This window comes from Megalobrama amblycephala, linkage group LG15 (genome assembly GCF_018812025.1).
Source record: "Megalobrama amblycephala isolate DHTTF-2021 linkage group LG15, ASM1881202v1, whole genome shotgun sequence".
In the NCBI taxonomy this organism is placed as follows: Eukaryota; Metazoa; Chordata; class Actinopteri; order Cypriniformes; family Xenocyprididae; genus Megalobrama; species Megalobrama amblycephala.
In genome coordinates this window covers 19,016,095-19,033,535 of record NC_063058.1, presented here as the reverse complement: position 1 = coordinate 19,033,535, position 17,441 = coordinate 19,016,095, and the positions used below count along the sequence as shown (strand labels likewise).

Sequence of the window (17,441 nt, the reverse complement as noted above, 5' to 3'; positions counted from 1 at the left end):
GTACCAAATCAGCATATTAGAATAATCATGTATTTGAATTAGAAAGGATCATGTGACCCTGAAGAGTAATATACAGTATATACAATAATTCAGCAAAGTTGTGCGAATTTTTCATCAGCCGTTTAGAATCAGATTTTCCAATGTCTGATTTATGAATGAATTACTCTTTTGAATGTGTAAAATTGGTTAGCATAATAGTCTGAAACATTCAGGGGTGTGTTTCCCGAAAGCATCGTTAGTGAACTATGGTCGTAAGTCCCACTGAACCCATTGAAAACTGTTCTTATTTTAGTCCATAAAAACAGTTAAAATACTTAAAATTATAAGCGTGGCAGCCTCAGTGTGGCTAAGTCCGCAGTTTTCCTGTGAATTGGGCTACTTTTACACTGTTACCACCCTTCCCTCCTCCACTGGAACATGTTTTTTACCCTCCATAATGAGATTTTTATAGGGGTTGGTTGGTACCGTGATTTCACTAGTTTTGATTAGCAATTGGGCAGATTTTGTTGAGTAGATCTGGCAAACCTGGGCAGCATATTAGGAAGGTTTTTGGAAATGTACCATGGTATTACAGCAGAATATTTTTTAATATTTCAAATTTATTTTACAAAAATTACATAGCTTAAACATGCTACTTTTCCAATGTAGCTTGTCCAGTACTATAGGTGCGTCCCAATTTGCGTACTTATGCACTAGGACGTTTTTAAAGGATTAGTCCACTTTTAAATAAAAATTTCCTGATAATTTACTAACCCCCATGTCATCCAAGATGTTCATGTCTTTCTTTCAAAAAGAAATTAAGATTTTTGATGAAAACATTCCAGGATTTGGATTTGCTATAAAGCATATACAGTTGTATTTTTTCCGAAAATGACGAACGTTTCACTAGATAAGACCCTTATTCCTCGTCTGGTATCGTTTAAAGCCCTTTGAAGCTGCACTGAAACTGTAATTTTGACCTTCAACCATTTGGAGGCCACAGAAGTCCACTATAAGGAGAATAATCCTGGAATGTTCATCAAAAACCTTCATTTCTTTTCGACTGAAGAAAGAAAGACATGAACATCTTGGATGACATGAGGGTGAGTAAATTATCAGGAAAATTTTATTTAAAAGTGGACTAATCCTTCAAGTATAAATAGTGCAAGTAGTGCATTCACACTGAAAATTCCAAAAGTGCACTTTAAATACCCGGACAATGCACTAAATTAACGGAAAAAAACGAAGTGTGGAATGTTGGACACTTCATGCACTCAACTGTTGCAGCCTTAATTACGTAGTGGAGGGGGAGGGGGGATCAGACTCTGTTGTTAAATGACAAAATAACCTTATACAATTCATGCACTACACGGATGAGTACATCCATACAGTGCATAAATACATAGTGTATAGTGTGTCCTTTGGGACGCAACTTATGTCCTTTCTCTAAGGATAGATTTCAGTTTAAATTAGCTAAGTTAGCATGCCCAAAACTGTTTAGTAGTTTGAACATGTTACTGGAAATTAAACTTTAAAATGCCTTTTCTGTGTGCCTGATCCCTATAGCCTTTGTTTTCTGGGCCTAATAAAAACACAAAATGAACTTCCGATCAATGTCACACTTGACCAAAATGAAAACAGTAGCTCCCAAGAATATCAATTGTGCCCTAACAAAAGTCTCAAATGTTTTGGTGGAGGTCACAGGCAGTCCAGGCAGGATTCTGTAGAGTGATTGATGACAGAAAACCAGTCATCGGTTGCATAACCTGGACACACAACCCTTACCCCCTATTAACAAAGAAAACAGGGATCCAATTACCACATTAACACCAGAGTGCATTTGAGATGGAGCCTGAAGTTGTTAAAAGCCAGATCTGCTTGAATTAAATTAGATCAATGGGTTACAACGCTGGTCTTTGTATTAGGAAATGACTATGACTCATTTTTGTAGATCTAAATATTAAGATGAAGTCATGAATTGTAAATGGAGAAGAAGTTGATCACTTATATCCGTCCACTCATGAACAAATCAAAGAAAACATCAAATGACTACATATGTTTGAATAAGGTATGTGTTTAACAGGGAGCGGTGGCAGGTTTAGTCTTGTGGGTGTTGCTTCTAAACCCACAATCTCAACAATCAGGTTTCCAGAGAAGCGATGACACACCTTTACAAACAGGTGCTGTCATGTCTTTTTCTGCTCTGCCGGACGTGAACCAGGTGACCTTGCTCTTGTTGAGCACTCAGGAGGCCGTACACCTGGTGCAGAACAATGACTGTTTGGTCACATGACAAAAGTCTTTTCAGGTTTGATCAATGTGAAGTTAAAGGGATGAGCCGGATTCCTTCACGGTGAAATAACCCTGCAGTGTGCTATGGGAAAACCTTGACTTGACTTGCTGTGGTGAAATGCTGTGGATTCCACATATTCAACATCATCTTATATAATTAAACCAGTAAATCTATTTAAAAATAATGACTGCATCTGGATTTTCTACATCAATATGCATTTCCTTTCTTTTTTCTTTACAATGTGTTTTTTTTTAATAAAATATTTTATTAATTATTTTCGTAACTACCTGCAATGATTATATATATATTCAGAAAAACAAATTGCAATTTCATTGCCAAATTAGCTCATTTAAAAAAATAAATACATTTTAAACTGATTTTTTTAAGAGTCATTTAATATTTTTTTTATGTTTAATGCAATCTAATAATTGACCTCAACAACAATAGGCCTACCAAACAAACAAAAAAATATGTGCTTAAACATTTAATTCAGTAGGCTAATATTTATAAAATACTGACAAAATGCTCACTGTGATATGAACAACCAGACAGTAACTATACTAAGTCTCGCTGTATTTTTCATTCACTAAAAAGAAGCAGCTCAGTCATTCATTTGAGAGGTAGACTAAACTGGTTTCGCTGATGTCTTTGATTCACTAAAAAGACCGGCTCATAAGAGTAATTAGATCAGGAGTCAACTGACTACCCTGGTTGCTCTATTTGTTTTTGCTTCACTAAAAGAACCGACTCATAAGAGTCATTAATTCGGGAGTCAAACAACTACATCGGTTTTGCTTTGTTTTTGATTCACTAAAAGAACCGACTCATGAGAGTCATTCATTCAGGAGTCAAACAACTACATCGGTTTTGCTATATGTTTTTGATTCATTAAAAAGAACCGACTCATTGGAGTCATTAATTCGGGAGTCAGCCGACTACATCGGTTTTGCTATATGTTTTTGATTCGCTAAAAAGAACCGACTCATGAGAGTCATTCATTCATGAGTCAGCCAACTACATCGGTTTTGCTATATGTTTTTGATTCGCTAAAAAGAACCGACTCATGAGAGTCATTCATTCATGAGTCAGCCGACTACATCGGTTTTGCTATATATTTTTGATTCGCTAAAAAGAACCGACTCATGAGAGTCATTCATTCATGAGTCAGCCGACTACATCGGTTTTGCTATATGTTTTTGATTCATTAAAAAGAACCGACTCATAAGAGTCATTCATTCGGGAATCAGCCGACTACATCGGTTTTGCTATATGTTTTTGATTCGCTAAAAAGAACCGACTCATTAGAGTCATTCATTCGGGAGTTAACCAACTACATCGGTTTTGCCCTATGTTTTTGATTCGCTAAAAAGAACCGACTCATTAGAGTCATTCATTCGGGAGTCAAACAACTACATCGGTTTTTCCCTATGTTTTTGATTCGCTAAAAAGAACCGACTCATTAGAGTCATTCATTCAGGAGTTAACCAACTACATCGGTTTTGCCCTATGTTTTTGATTCGCTAAAAAGAACTGACTCATTAGAGTCATTCATTCGGGAGTTAACCAACTACATCGGTTTTGCCCTATGTTTTTGATTCGCTAAAAAGAACCGGCTCATAAGAGTCATTCATTCGGGAGTCAGCCGACTACATCAGTTTTGCTATATGTTTTTGATTCGCTAAAAGGAACCGACTCATGAGAGTCATTCATTCATGAGTCAGCCGACTACATCGTTTTGCTATATGTTTTTGATTCGCTAAAAAGAACCGACTCATAAGAGTCATTCATTCGGGAGTTAACCGACAACATCGGTTTTGCTATATGTTTTTGATTCGCTAAAAAAAAAAAAAAAAACTGGCTCATAAGAGTCAATCAATCAGAAGTTAACTGACTACATCGGTTTTGCTATACGTTTTAGATTAGCTAAAAGCACCGACTCATAAGAGTCATTCAATCAGGAGTTAACCGACCACATTGGTTTTGATTCATTAAAAGAACTGACTCATAAGAGTCATTCATTTGGGAGTCAACCAACTACATCGGTTTTGCAATATGTTTTTGATTCATTAAAAAGAACCGGCTCATAAGAGTCATTCTTTCGGGAGCAGTTTCGGATTTATTATGAACAGATAAATTTCTGGTCACATTGCTCCTAATGTGTAAAACCAATGTAAAAAATATTTCTCTCCATCAGTTTTTTTGTATATCAAGGCTTTTTTTAGAACACAAAAACATATAGTCATAGCACTGCTCCATTTTTCAACATCTCCTCATTCGTCCTTGTGAGGGTTCGTTCTTTCGTTTCAGGCTACAAACTGAGAGCATAAACAGTTTGACATGAACTAAAAATAAAACATCCTAAAGAATGTTTCTCTCTCACGCTTCTCTCTGCTTCCTCATCCTCTGTACAAATGGAATCATGAGATATAAAGAGGAAGCCAGATATAACTGCTACTGTTTTGTGTCGAGGTCCACATGACCACCCGATAAATGCCGCTATTCATTAGCTTTCACAGCGAGGGAAGAACCTACTTTACAACCGCAGACTGGGTTTTACTGCCTCAGAGGGTTTGGTCTTGTATGACCTCTATTTAGGTTTCATTGTGTTACATCAATGCTTAACAGTGAAGCGATCTTTTGTGAGAGGTGATTCATTGGTTTAGACATTATTAATGAATTACTGTGAACATCTTACACATTAAGTCATTTGTCAACAAGTTACAAATGAAGAGAGTCAGAACTGAGAGAATGAATGAATTCAACAGTGCCGACTTAGGCAATTTCCCTCTAAATAACAAAACAAATGGCACATCTAATCTTTCTGTCAGGGTGTCATTTGACCCTTCAGTCAAGGGTCAAACCTTTGGCTCCTCCCATAAGCAGGGATAAACACACACTTCTCCTTCAGCATAATTATATCCTGTTATAAAAATTCCACTGTGTTCTGTTTGCGCCTTGATGACAGACTCATGAAGACAGGCGTTTTGAAGAGCCAGTTCAAAAGGTTGCTCCTGAGGAGGGGGAAGTGTCGCACCTGATAAGGAATTGATGCAGGGCACACGGGTCGCTTTGAACCTTTTGATCTGGGTAGGAGGTAAAGAGGTTTGCACTTGACGACCACACAAGCTCCAAACAGGAAGTGACAGTAGCACATTCTTTCAGACAGTGCCAGTCTAATTGGTGACAAAAACAGAATGTTTTTATCACATAGTCACTGATACAGTAGTTGAAGTTGAAGTGAATACTTCTTTTTCGCTTTTGCTAATCTATCTTCCTGTTGCTGAGCTAAGAATGCATTAAAGTCACATTATGCAAGAATTACCTTCACTCAAGCATGAGAGAGAGAGAGAGAGAGAGCAAGAGAGAGAGAAGCAGAAAGCTGACCTGCTTAAATATTGATGAGTTTAAAACAGTCATGCCGTGCTCAGTAAACTGTTCAGGTCTTTTCCTTTCAGTGTTGCACAAAGGATGTCAAATCATCCATCCTGCCCCCTGCACAAGATAAAACGGGTCACAGATCCCTCACTGCCCAAATGGTACACTTACTTAGCTTTTTTAATTCATATATAAACAATAATCTATTTAAAAATATATATAAAACTACACACAAAAAAAATATACACAGTAACATATAAACATGTACATAAATTGATTGAAATTGGTTTTGTAGACACATATAAATGTACTTTGAATTTTAATATATATATAAAAGATCATACATATGTGAAAATAGCATATTTTCTTAGCAATATGCTATTTACACTAGGTAAATAAAATAGCGATAGATTCTATTTACACCATGTAAAAGTATCAGTTCTTTGCAATAAGAGTAAACAGTAATTAGGTGCTATCTATACTTTTTATATTAGCAGATACTATTTGCACCTCAGTATTTTTGTACATTAACAGGATGCAGTAATATCATAGAGTGTAAAGGATTATTTTTGTTAAAATTATTAAATGGATGCTGCCTTATTGGGAGAATAAAAACCCTCCACCTTCCCCCTACCTTATAAACACTTTTAATATTATTAAAGGTGTCATCGAATTGAAAGTTGAATTTACCTCGGCATAGTTGAATAACAAGAGTTCAGTACATGGAAATAACATACAGTGAGTCTCAAACTCTATTGTTTCCTCCTTCTTATATAAATCTCATTTGTTTAAAAGACCTCCGAAGAACAGGCGAATCTCAACATAACACCGACTGTTACGTAACAGTCGGGATCATTAATATATATGACCCCAATATTTGCATATGCCAGCCCATGATCGAGGCATTACACAAGGGCAGCCAGTATTAACGTCTGGATCTGTGCACAGCTGAATCAACAGACTAGGTAAGCAAGCAAGAACAATAGTGAAAAATGGCAGATGGAGCAATAATAACTGACATGATCCATGATTACATGATATTATTAGTGATATTTGTAAATTGTCTGTCTAAATGTTTCGTTAGCATGTTGCTAATGTACTGTTAAATGTGGTTAAAGTTACCATCGTTTATTACTGTATTCACGGAGACAAGAGAGCCGTCGTTATTTTCATTATTAAACACTTGCAGTCTGTATAATTCATAAACACAACTTCATTCTTTATAAATCTCTCCAACAGTGTAGCATTAGCCGTTAGCCACAGAGCACCATCAAACTCATTCAGAATCAAATGTAAACATCCAAATAAATACTATACTTACGCGATTAGACATGCTGCATGACGAACACTTTGTAAAGATCCATTTTGAGGGTTATATTAGCTGTTTGAACTTTGTTTATGCAATGATAGAGTCGAGAGCTCGGGAGGGGGCGGAGAGCACGAGATTTAAAGGGGCCGCAGCCTAAATCGGCGCATTTCTAATTATGCCTCAAAATAGGCAGTTAAAAAAATTAATTTAAAAAAATCTATGGGGTATTTTGAGCTGCAACTTCACAGACACATTCAGGGGACACCTCAGACTTATATTACATCTTGTGAAAACATGTTCGATGGCACCTTTAAACACTTGTTTGCAGTTTTTTTTCACTTTTAGAACATTATTATCATTTTTACTGAAAATAAATGTGAGCTTGGCAAAAAGCGGATTTGAACCCGCGTCGAGCGTGTTAAAAGCCCAGTCTGCAAGCCTAACTCACTACTGCTGTGCCACTGAAGACATTGAATTTTAAAACTTGAGTGGCCCAACCAGACATTGGTGGGCGGAGCTAGTGTAAATAGCATTTGCCAACAAAGGACGCTATTTGCACTTAGTGAAAAGAGACACTCCTATATTTGTAATGATACATCTGTGTTAGTAAACATGTATGTGTATATATACAGTCAAACCAAAAATTATTCAGACATTTTTGATATATTTTTACTAGTGGGTACAAGTGAGGATAGCAAAAATAAAGTAAACTGTAACATATTATACTCAATAATTCTTCATACAGTGGACTACCAGTAAAATTGATAAAATTTGGAACCAAAAATTATTCAGACACTTTGACCTGACCATGTTTTGCTTAAGTGTTATCTGACATAATTAAGATTCATTTTTTTCTGACACAGTTTAACTCTGAGATCTTATCATATTTTATTACCTTTTTTTTTTAACTATAGTGAATAAACTGTAATAATGCATGAAATGTTCAAGGTGTCTGAACACATTTTGGTTTGACTGTATGCGTATATGTGTGTGTTTATTTTATTTTGCTGTTTTGTTTGTTACATTTGTTTGTGATAATTTGCACACATTTCCCCTTAAATTATGATAATTTGAGCACATTTCCCCTTAAATTATGATAATTTGAGCACATTTCCCCTTACATTATTACTGTAAGTGCATATACTGTATATGGGTTACAGTAATAATAATTTAAGGAGCTCAAAATTTCATTTGAGTAAATCAAATGAAATTTTGAGCTCCTTAAATAATTATTACTGTAACCCATATACAGTATATGCACTTACAGTAATAATGTAAGGCTAAAAATGACCCTTAATTTTCTTTGCAAGACTGACTTGGTTAATGTGTTACTTTTGGTGTGTAAAGCAGTTGTATAGTCCTCTAACTCGATTTTGATAGCAAAGGTCACAGTACTTTGTATATGAGTGTCTACAGTGGAATAGCAGTCATATCAGTAGGAAGAGCGCTAAACCAGAGTTCAGGATGTGGTCTGCGGCTGTTGGTGACAAAGGGAGGGCTGGGGTTGAACTGTTAGGAACCCATGCTCGGATGACACCATAACAAAACTTATGACACCATGTGGCTACTGCCAGTCACTGCTCCACTGGGAGATGTTTACTCCCTTTTATGCTAAATCACCCTCAGCTCTGATCCAGCACTGGTTTCCCATTACCCACCAGCTTCTATACCCATATTGGCAAAAAAGTGAAGTTTACTTCTAAAAGGTCACCAGAGAAGGTCACAAGTGTTTAATGGTTCATCTTGTGTGCAGAAATAGAACATTTGTCACTGCAGAGCAGAACATCCTGTACCCTTACCCAAGAGTCACCGGATTTGATGTTTCATTTAATAAAAGTGGCAGATTTGCTACGATTAGGGATTTGGAAAGAATCAAGATTGTGACTTCTGCACACATGCGAAGAGTTTCTCTATGAGCGCATGCATTGAGTGACATCCATTATTTAGTCCTTTTGAAGGTTTGGGCTAGTACACAGTGAAAACACTTGAATCTTTAACAAGAGTACCGTGGTGGTGACTGTATTTGGGGAAGCTGACGTGTTTTGTGTCTTCACTGACTCAAGGATCCATGGTTGTTCATCTTTAGTACGCAACGGGGCGTGAAACAGCATTGAGTGCACCTGAGCGGGCAGGAGGTGACGTGCCAGTCTCATGTCGCACTTCTGAGATGAGATATGCCGTGGTAAGACTTGCAGATGAGCTCCGTGTTTGTAGCAGAGATTGCTAGAGAGGTGCGTGCCGAAGCCTCAAGTTTCATCCTGTACAACACAAAACAAGTAGTTGAATTCTTCCTTATAGTATCAGACAAACTCAGATCTTGGATTTTGGATGATCACAGATTGTCCAAGAAGAATTGTATGAAAGTTTATATCTCACAACTTTATATCTTACATTTGCAACATTTTTTATTAAAATTTACAGCTCACAATATGACCTTATATCTTACAGTAGTGACATTATTTCTTAAAATTACAGCTTTAAATTTTTGTAATTGTAACTTTACTTCTCATAATTGCGACTGTATATCTCACAAAATGACTTTATATTTCACAACTGTGATTTTATCTTACATTTATGACATTATCTTGCAATATAACTTTATATTACCCAACTGTGATTGTGTTTCTCATAATTGCAATTTTATATCTCACACTGTGACTTTATATTCCTAAATCACGACTTTGGTGGATTGTGGATTATCAAAGATTGTCCAAGAAGAATTGTATGAAAGCCCTTGTCTGAACCAGAGTACAAAATAAAATAATAAAAAATGTATAAAAGGTAACTGCGACTTTATATCTCACATTTGCAACATTATTTCTCAGATTTGCAGCTGTATATCTCACAATATGACCTTATATCTTACATTATTTCTTAAAATTACAGCTTTAAATTTTTGTAATTGTAACTTTACTCCTCATAATTGCGACTGTATATCTCACAAAATGACTTTATATTTCACAACTGTGATTTTATCTTACATTTGTGACATTATTTCACAAAACTTTATATCTTGCAATATAACATTATATTACCCAACTGTGAGTATGTTTCTCATAATTGCAATTTTATATCTCACATTGTGACTTTATTTTCCTAAACCACGACTTTGTTTCTCATAATTGGAACTTTGTATCTCGCATTCACAAATTTTTCCTCAAAATTACGATGCATATTTCACAATTGCGACTTCATATCACACAATTTTTTCTTGTAATTCAACCTTTGCTTCTCATTATCGAGACTTTTGACTCACATTGTGACTTTGTATTCCTCAGCTGCTAATGTATTTTTCATTATTGCAACTCTTTATCTCACAATGACTGTATATTTCACAAAGTTTATCTCTTTACTCTGAGACATAAATGGGCTATCATGTAATTGAGTTTATCCATTTTATAAATAAAATATTACACGTAACTTGCATGAGCTCATCCACAACCATGTTGTTCAACAGTCTAGAGTTTCCCTAACTTTATAAATGTACAAATATTAAAGTGTGTTGCGTATACTGTATGTGTTATGCGTTTGTCAGGTAAAAATTCAGCATTTGTGTGAACCCGGACAGAGATCAGATCAATATGTTCTTGTGTAACCTGCTCGGCCGCTGGAACCACTGGGCTAAAACCAAGCAGAAAACCTCCTTCCTAAATCATTAAATGCTTTCCATTGATTGTGACTTAAACTGGAGTTAGCATGAACACATCATCATTTAATTAAACAGGCTTCTCCTGGATACTGAGGCAGCAGGAAGAAGATAAGCTAGTGAATACAAGAGACTTAGTCATTCAGCCAAAGCATGAACAAAATGGCTAAATATACTTGACTACCTCATTTGCGTTTACATCAGTGTGAACAGAATGAGTAAACATCACAACACACTAAGAATGAATAAAATATAGTTGTAGCCACACTGCACATTAAATTTGTAATATTCTAATGAATACTTCAGCTTATGACCTACGTTCATTCGATCTCTCTCTCTAAATCCTTGGAAAATTCTGACATCATAGGCAAGGGAGCTGCATTTGAATCCGTTCCGCCAATGTTCCGCTCATCTGCTTCATTTTTGATAAGATGATTTCATACCCAAAGATTTTATGAGCCCCCTCATGAGATCTTCACTACACATGTCATGACATCATACTGAATAATGCACACTAAGCTCGCACCACTTACCAAATGCACATTAATAATGTAAATCGTTTTTGCATTTTAAAACATCATGTCATTGCATGCTTCCACACCAGCTCTTTCTACTCAGACTAACCAATGTGGTTCATGAGAAAAACAGTTTTAGGGTATGTTTACACAACGATGTACTAAAAACGGAAAAGTTTTTCGCGTATAGACGACAACATTTTCAAAACAATCCATTCACACGGATCTGCGAAAATGATTAAAAACGCTATATAGAGTACCTCAGGAATGACGTGTTTTTGTAGGCCAACCCGGAAGTTAGCGGCGCACGGGTTCCCTCGATCGAAAGCCTTTTTCTCATAGACTTTTGGAAAATCGCAAAAATAAGCTCTGTGTTTAACAAAGGGTTATGACACTTACACGTTTTGTCTATCAAGATAATCTTTAAAAATTAATACAACATTTATACATTTTGAATGTATAAATAAAGTCGTCAGATATAAAAAGCTAACAGTAGGCTATAAACGGACACCATGGTCGCAGATCAACGTCAACACCACCAAGCTTCCTCAAACTTTATTTAAAAACATGCTCGTTGATTATGATCTGCGCTGTGTATGAATACTTATCCACTTTTTCATGAGAAATGCTGTCCAAATGTCCTGATTGTCATGATGACGTCTAAAGTCCCCGCCAAAGGAAGTAGTCCCTTTTAGCAACTTGTTAGCAACCGCCGTTTTTAAGACACAATAAAAGGTTTAAAAACTCACAAGCTGGTTATAGCTGGTGTGTTTGATGTCATAGATCAAAACGTTAAAGTATTTAGAGGCTTTGTTAACCACAGACCTTATTTCAGGCGATTTAGCAAAAACCCATTCAAAAAACCCATAGACTTTGGGGCGATGGAACCGGAAGTTCTAAAATGCTAACTCGCTTCTGGGTTTTGCCTACAAAAACATGTCATCCCTCTATTATGCATGCCAGGCCAGTAGTTGGCGATGTCAAAGCACCTATTATACTGAACACGTGATACACATGTGCATTGCGTCACTGTTTTGACAAATTCATATTTTTGTAGTTTATGCAGAAACAGTAACGTTATAGTTTTTAAAAACCTGCCATTTGTAAACCCGTTTTTTGAAAAAAATTGCATTTTCAGTCCGCTAAAACGCAGCTGTCGTGTAAATGAACAGCCAAAACGCATAAAAAGTTTTACGTTTTCAGTTGAAAATGGTGTTGTACAAACAGCCCCTTAAAGGTGAAGTGTGTAATTTCTGCACCATTGGAAGAACGTATAACTGTAATCTGTTTGTCAGACAACAACATAGAGTACCTCAGGGATGATGTGTTTGTGTAGGCAAAACCCGGAAGCGAGTTACCATTTTAGGACTTCCGGATCCACCACTGTAAAGTCTATGGGTTTTTTTAATGGGTTTTTGCTAACCTGAAATAAGGTCTGTGGTGAACAAAGCTTCTAAATATTTTCATGTTTTGATCTATGACATAAAACACACCAGTTATAACCCGCTTGTGATTTTTTAAACCTTTATTGTGTCTTAAAAACGGCGGTTGCTAACAAGTTGCTAAAAGGGACTACTTCCTTTGGCGGGGACTTTAGACGTCATCATGACAAACAGGACATTTGGACAGTATTTCTCATGAAAAAGTGGATAAGTATTCATACACAGTGCAGATCATAATCAGCGATCATGTTTTTAAATAAAGTTTGAGGAAGCTTGGTGGTGGTGACGTTGATCTGCGACCATGGTGTCGTTTATAGCCTACTGTTAGCTTTTTATATCTGACGACTTTATTTAGGCTTCAAAATGTATAAATGTTGTGTTAACTTGTAAAGATTATCTTGATAGACAAAACGTGTAAGTGTCATAACCCTTTGTTAAACACAGAGCTTATTTTTTGCGATTTTCCAAAAGTCAATGGGAAAAATGCTTAGGCTTTTGATCGAGGGAACCCGTGCAAGGTACTGTATTGGCTCAACTAATGGCGTGGGTCTGGGAGGGGCTATCTGATTGTTGACCAATGGCAGCCGAGATAATTTTTTCTTTTTCTTTTTACCTGTTTAAAAACCTTTTTGTAGTTTTGTTTGGTGTCACTAGTGGCACATTACATATTTCACTGGCTAGTTTACTAACAGGAAATTTTGATTAAACAGTATTGAAAATTAACTATGCTTTTACTACAGTAACCAGAGTCTGACCATGGTATTTGTTGTAAAAACACACTAACCACAATTTTTTTTTTTTTCTACAATAAAATAAAACAGGCAAATATGAAGCACCCTGTTAATGGTCAATTGCCTAGATCTGAACTAGACAGATTAGACAATGACATTGCTATGTCATTGCTGGGGTTTTCAGGGTGGTATAGGACAGGGGTGTCCAACCCTGCTCCTGGAGGGCTACCATCCTGCAAACTTCAGTTCCAACCCTGCTCCAACACATCTGTAATTATCAGGCAACCCTAAGCACCCTGATTAGCTGGTTCAGGTGTGTTTGACTGGGGTTGGAGCTGAAATCTGCAGGATGGTAGCTCTCCAGGAGCAGGGTTGGACACCCCTAGTATAGGAGATCACAGCAGTCTTTTGAATCAGCCTCTCACACAACAAACTTGGGTGTAAGTTTTATGTTACTGTGTGTTCCTAACACTTTCAGATAACACACATTCTGAAACATGTGAGATTAGGAAGAGCGTGTGAGGTTTTATTCTTAGTCTGGGCTCAGTGTTCCTGTCACTGGCTGGCCTGGAGGATTTTAAGGCCTCAGCCACCTCATGCCTGCCTACAACTTCACTTTCATGTGTGACTTCTGCTAGAGAAACAGAAACCATGCCAACCATCATCATCACAGAATCAAGAACAATCTTGAACTTTATCTGACCAAATGACCTTCTTTTCATTTCTGGAAATGATGGATAGAGATAAAATGAAGTGTGTGGCGTCAGTGCAACTTCTGGTTTTTGTTTTGGATTTGTGAGGGAAATATTACACCTCTCCAGTGAAACGTGCATCAAACGCATTCCTTCAATCTGCTATTGACCTGCTGGCTCCGCAAACACCTTGGTTCTCCCTCAGCCCATCTGTTCCCACACCTGTCCAGTATTCCTTATTCAGTAGACTGGACCTCTGGATTGTTGTAAACACTGAGGAGTGGAGAGATGTATCTTTTTGTTAAGGTGAAACAACAACAACAAAAAAGGACAAAAAAGGGAAAAAGTAATAGAAGTTACAGGTACCAACACTACAATGGTCAAATTAAACATTTCCTTTCTTTGTTTTCATTTTGCTCAGTATAACGCTAACTAGTTAAGAAAAGCACTTTCTATTAATTAGTACGAGATATCACAATAACACCCTATGTTTGATCAGCCATCAAGAAAAGGAGATAGTGTCTTGCATGACACTAGCACTTTCAAAAAAAAGATACATAAATATTTTCAGTTAGCCTTTGGTTAGCACATGAATAGCTTAGCATGTTAGCTTAGCATAGCACTAACAAGAACTGAGGGAGGTGGAGAGGATTTTACATGTGGATACCACATAAGCTGTGTCCCAAATCAGCCTTCTAAGTCCGCGAAGGTCGAACCGAGCATTGTTAAATGAGACGGTCTAGCCTACGGAGGATTACTTGTCGACTGCGACAGCTGTAGCTGGCGAGCGGCAGTAACGTTTGTACTAGACTTTTTAGGAAGTTATATTCAACTGTCTGAAAACAAAAAAGAGTTCTTGTTTAAATGTGTTCACCTTGGTCCATTTACAGTATGTACATAATAAAGAGTATAAACGACATAAAAATCGATTTCGAATACGGCCATCGAAGGATGCAGCCTCTGAATTGGGATCTGGCTAATGTGACGCAGTTGTTTAAGTCCAGTTTTGTTTGATCTAGAAATCACTTTCTGTATACTTAAATAATGCAAATCAACTATTATGCCGCTTCTAACATGCCTCCTGATGTTTTTATATGCCGCTTTTATGGCCACTTTATTCTTAAAATTCAGTCTCTGTCCAACCAGCCTCCCCAAGATGATTCCAGATGATTCAACACTTCTGCTGTCAGCACATCATCCTCAAACTCCTGCTAACTTCGCTAACAACACGACTCATGACTCAAAATAAGGCGTGACAACCGGAAAGCAGCAAGATGCTAAAAAGAGCAAACAGAGTGGGTGCTGGAAGAAATGCCCCACTTTGAAAAAAAGAAGAAAGGAGAAGAGATATGAAAGACGCATCGAGACTCCCTTCAAATACGTAATACTGAGTGAAAAAGGATGGAATGGGAATAGGGAGGAGGGAAGAGGGGGTTGACTGATTCATCCGGTTTCATAGGCAATTTATTTTGGTTCAGTGGAATAACAAACTCTCGAGGGGAAACCTAAGGAGAGAGAGTGAACATAATACAGGCCAGATATGGCTGATGACGTCAAAGCGGAAGAGCGCTGGATTCTCCATCTCAAACAAAGTAGGACAAAATAGAGGGACGCACAGTTTGATTGTGTCAGACATGGCAACCTTGAGGAATCCTTTCCAAGCCAGGCCATGTCATTCCTATTTCCAAGCAAACAAATAGTTCATTAATAATAATAAGCATCTTTGAGAGGACAAATGGAGGTCAGAGATTAAGTTCCCTCTGATTATTATGTCAATAGATGACAATAATACAACCAGCGTTTCCCTTTTATAAACAGAATCTGTTTGCTTTCGACGGCGCGGTGCGGTTTACCTATGGCGACTTGTGATGATTGGCGCTGTGAATATTCACAGGTTTTGATCTTTTTGAAGGGAATGTGGGAGGGTTATGAAATCCAGCCAGCCCACCGCCCATTGATAAACACTAGGAGGGATTCTCAGGCAGTTATGCAAGGCATTAGTCATCCTGGCATGATTCATTTTGTCTCTCTCTCCTCACACTCCCCCGTTCAAAATCTTCTTCTGTTATTATTTTTTTATTTTTATGAGACGGAGGGGGTGCTGACCTCATTTTCAAAGGGATGCTATTCTGGGTCAGTGGAGGATAGACCAGTCAAATGCCCGTTCAGCAAGAGTGGGAAGAGGTTTATCTCTCCTCATGCACCAATGATGATTCTGATCATAATGAAGCATACAGCCTATATTAAAATAGAAAACAGATATTTTAAATTGAAATAATACTTCACAATTTTACTGTTTTCACTGTATATGATCAAATAAATGCAGCCTTGGTGATGACATTCTTCTTTCAAGAACATTAATTTTACTGACCTCAAACTAGGGGTGTAACGGGACACATAACGTTATTCGTACCAAAAAAAATTCAAAACGAGTCTTTCAATTCGACGAATACAGAGTTGTAGCCCATTAAGTAGCTACTTTTAACCACCATTAACCACCAATAATCGCAACAAGCTTTGCGTTTTGTTGCTTTCGATAATAAGTCTCATCCCTCAAATTCTGTCCATTTTACCACAAAATTCAAACAATAACTGCCTTTTTTTTCCACTCTTTGATGTGGCGTGACAGTTAAAGAGGCAACGCGAGAGCGCGTGAACGCGATCATCTCCTCCTCTTTAATACTAGTTACAGAATAAACATAAATGATCACATCTGAAGGTATGTTGTAAGATAAAGTACAACTTACTGAAACGCATCTTGTGTAATCACTCAATCACAAGAAAAAAACAGCTTGTAAACAATGTCACGTAGCATTTACCTCAGAAATGCCATTCAGTGTCCACAGCTTGTTAGTTCGCTAGAGAAATGAACTCTTTCGCTACACGTAGGCTATGCACTATATTAGATATATTCATTATATTTTACTTAACATGTCTTGATTATGTAATGTATATGTTTAATGTATGTTTAAATCTGTCATGAAAACAAGTTATGATGGCCACTGTGTAAATGCATATATTTTAACATCAAATTGGAGTTTAGAAGTTAATGCAAAAACTGCCTTATATGCAATTTACATATTTGAATACAATTTTTATGTGTGTTTACTATTATATCTAAAAATAAATAGCAAATAATTTAAAAATTTGGGCTCTGTTGTTAATTATAGCCTTTAATACAGTATAATGTGCAAGAAAGTGCTTCGGAGCGTTATGAATCTTTTGTGTCGATTCATGATTCGGATCGCGTGTCAAACCACCAAACTGCTGAAATCACATGACTTTGGCGCTCCGAACCGCTGATTTGACACTTTGATTCATTATGCTCCGAAGCTTCCTGAAGCAGTGTTGAAATCGGCCATCACTACATAAGTTGTTATTTTGTTTTTTTGGCGCACCAAAAATATTCTCGTCGCTTTATAATATTATTATTGAACCACTGTACTCACATGAACTGAT

At 36.9% G+C, this 17,441-nt stretch overlaps 1 long non-coding RNA gene across 3 annotated transcripts in view; it reads right to left on the bottom strand.

Annotated features, from left to right (window-relative positions):
- Positions 1-16,776, bottom strand: part of LOC125247663 — a 35,874-nt gene extending 19,098 nt beyond the window's left edge. Inside the window, exons 1-5 of one of the 3 annotated variants that reach the window (XR_007180135.1) lie at positions 16,354-16,776; positions 16,089-16,220; positions 14,104-14,255; positions 8,963-9,214; positions 5,657-5,764 (exon numbers count right to left, since the gene is read on the bottom strand). This is a non-coding gene — a long non-coding RNA (uncharacterized LOC125247663). The remainder of the gene's footprint in view (positions 1-5,656; positions 5,765-8,962; positions 9,215-14,103; positions 14,256-16,088; positions 16,221-16,353) is intronic. The other 2 variants (XR_007180136.1, XR_007180134.1) reach the window with 2 other exon arrangements.
- Positions 16,777-17,441: the final 665 nt, after the last annotated feature.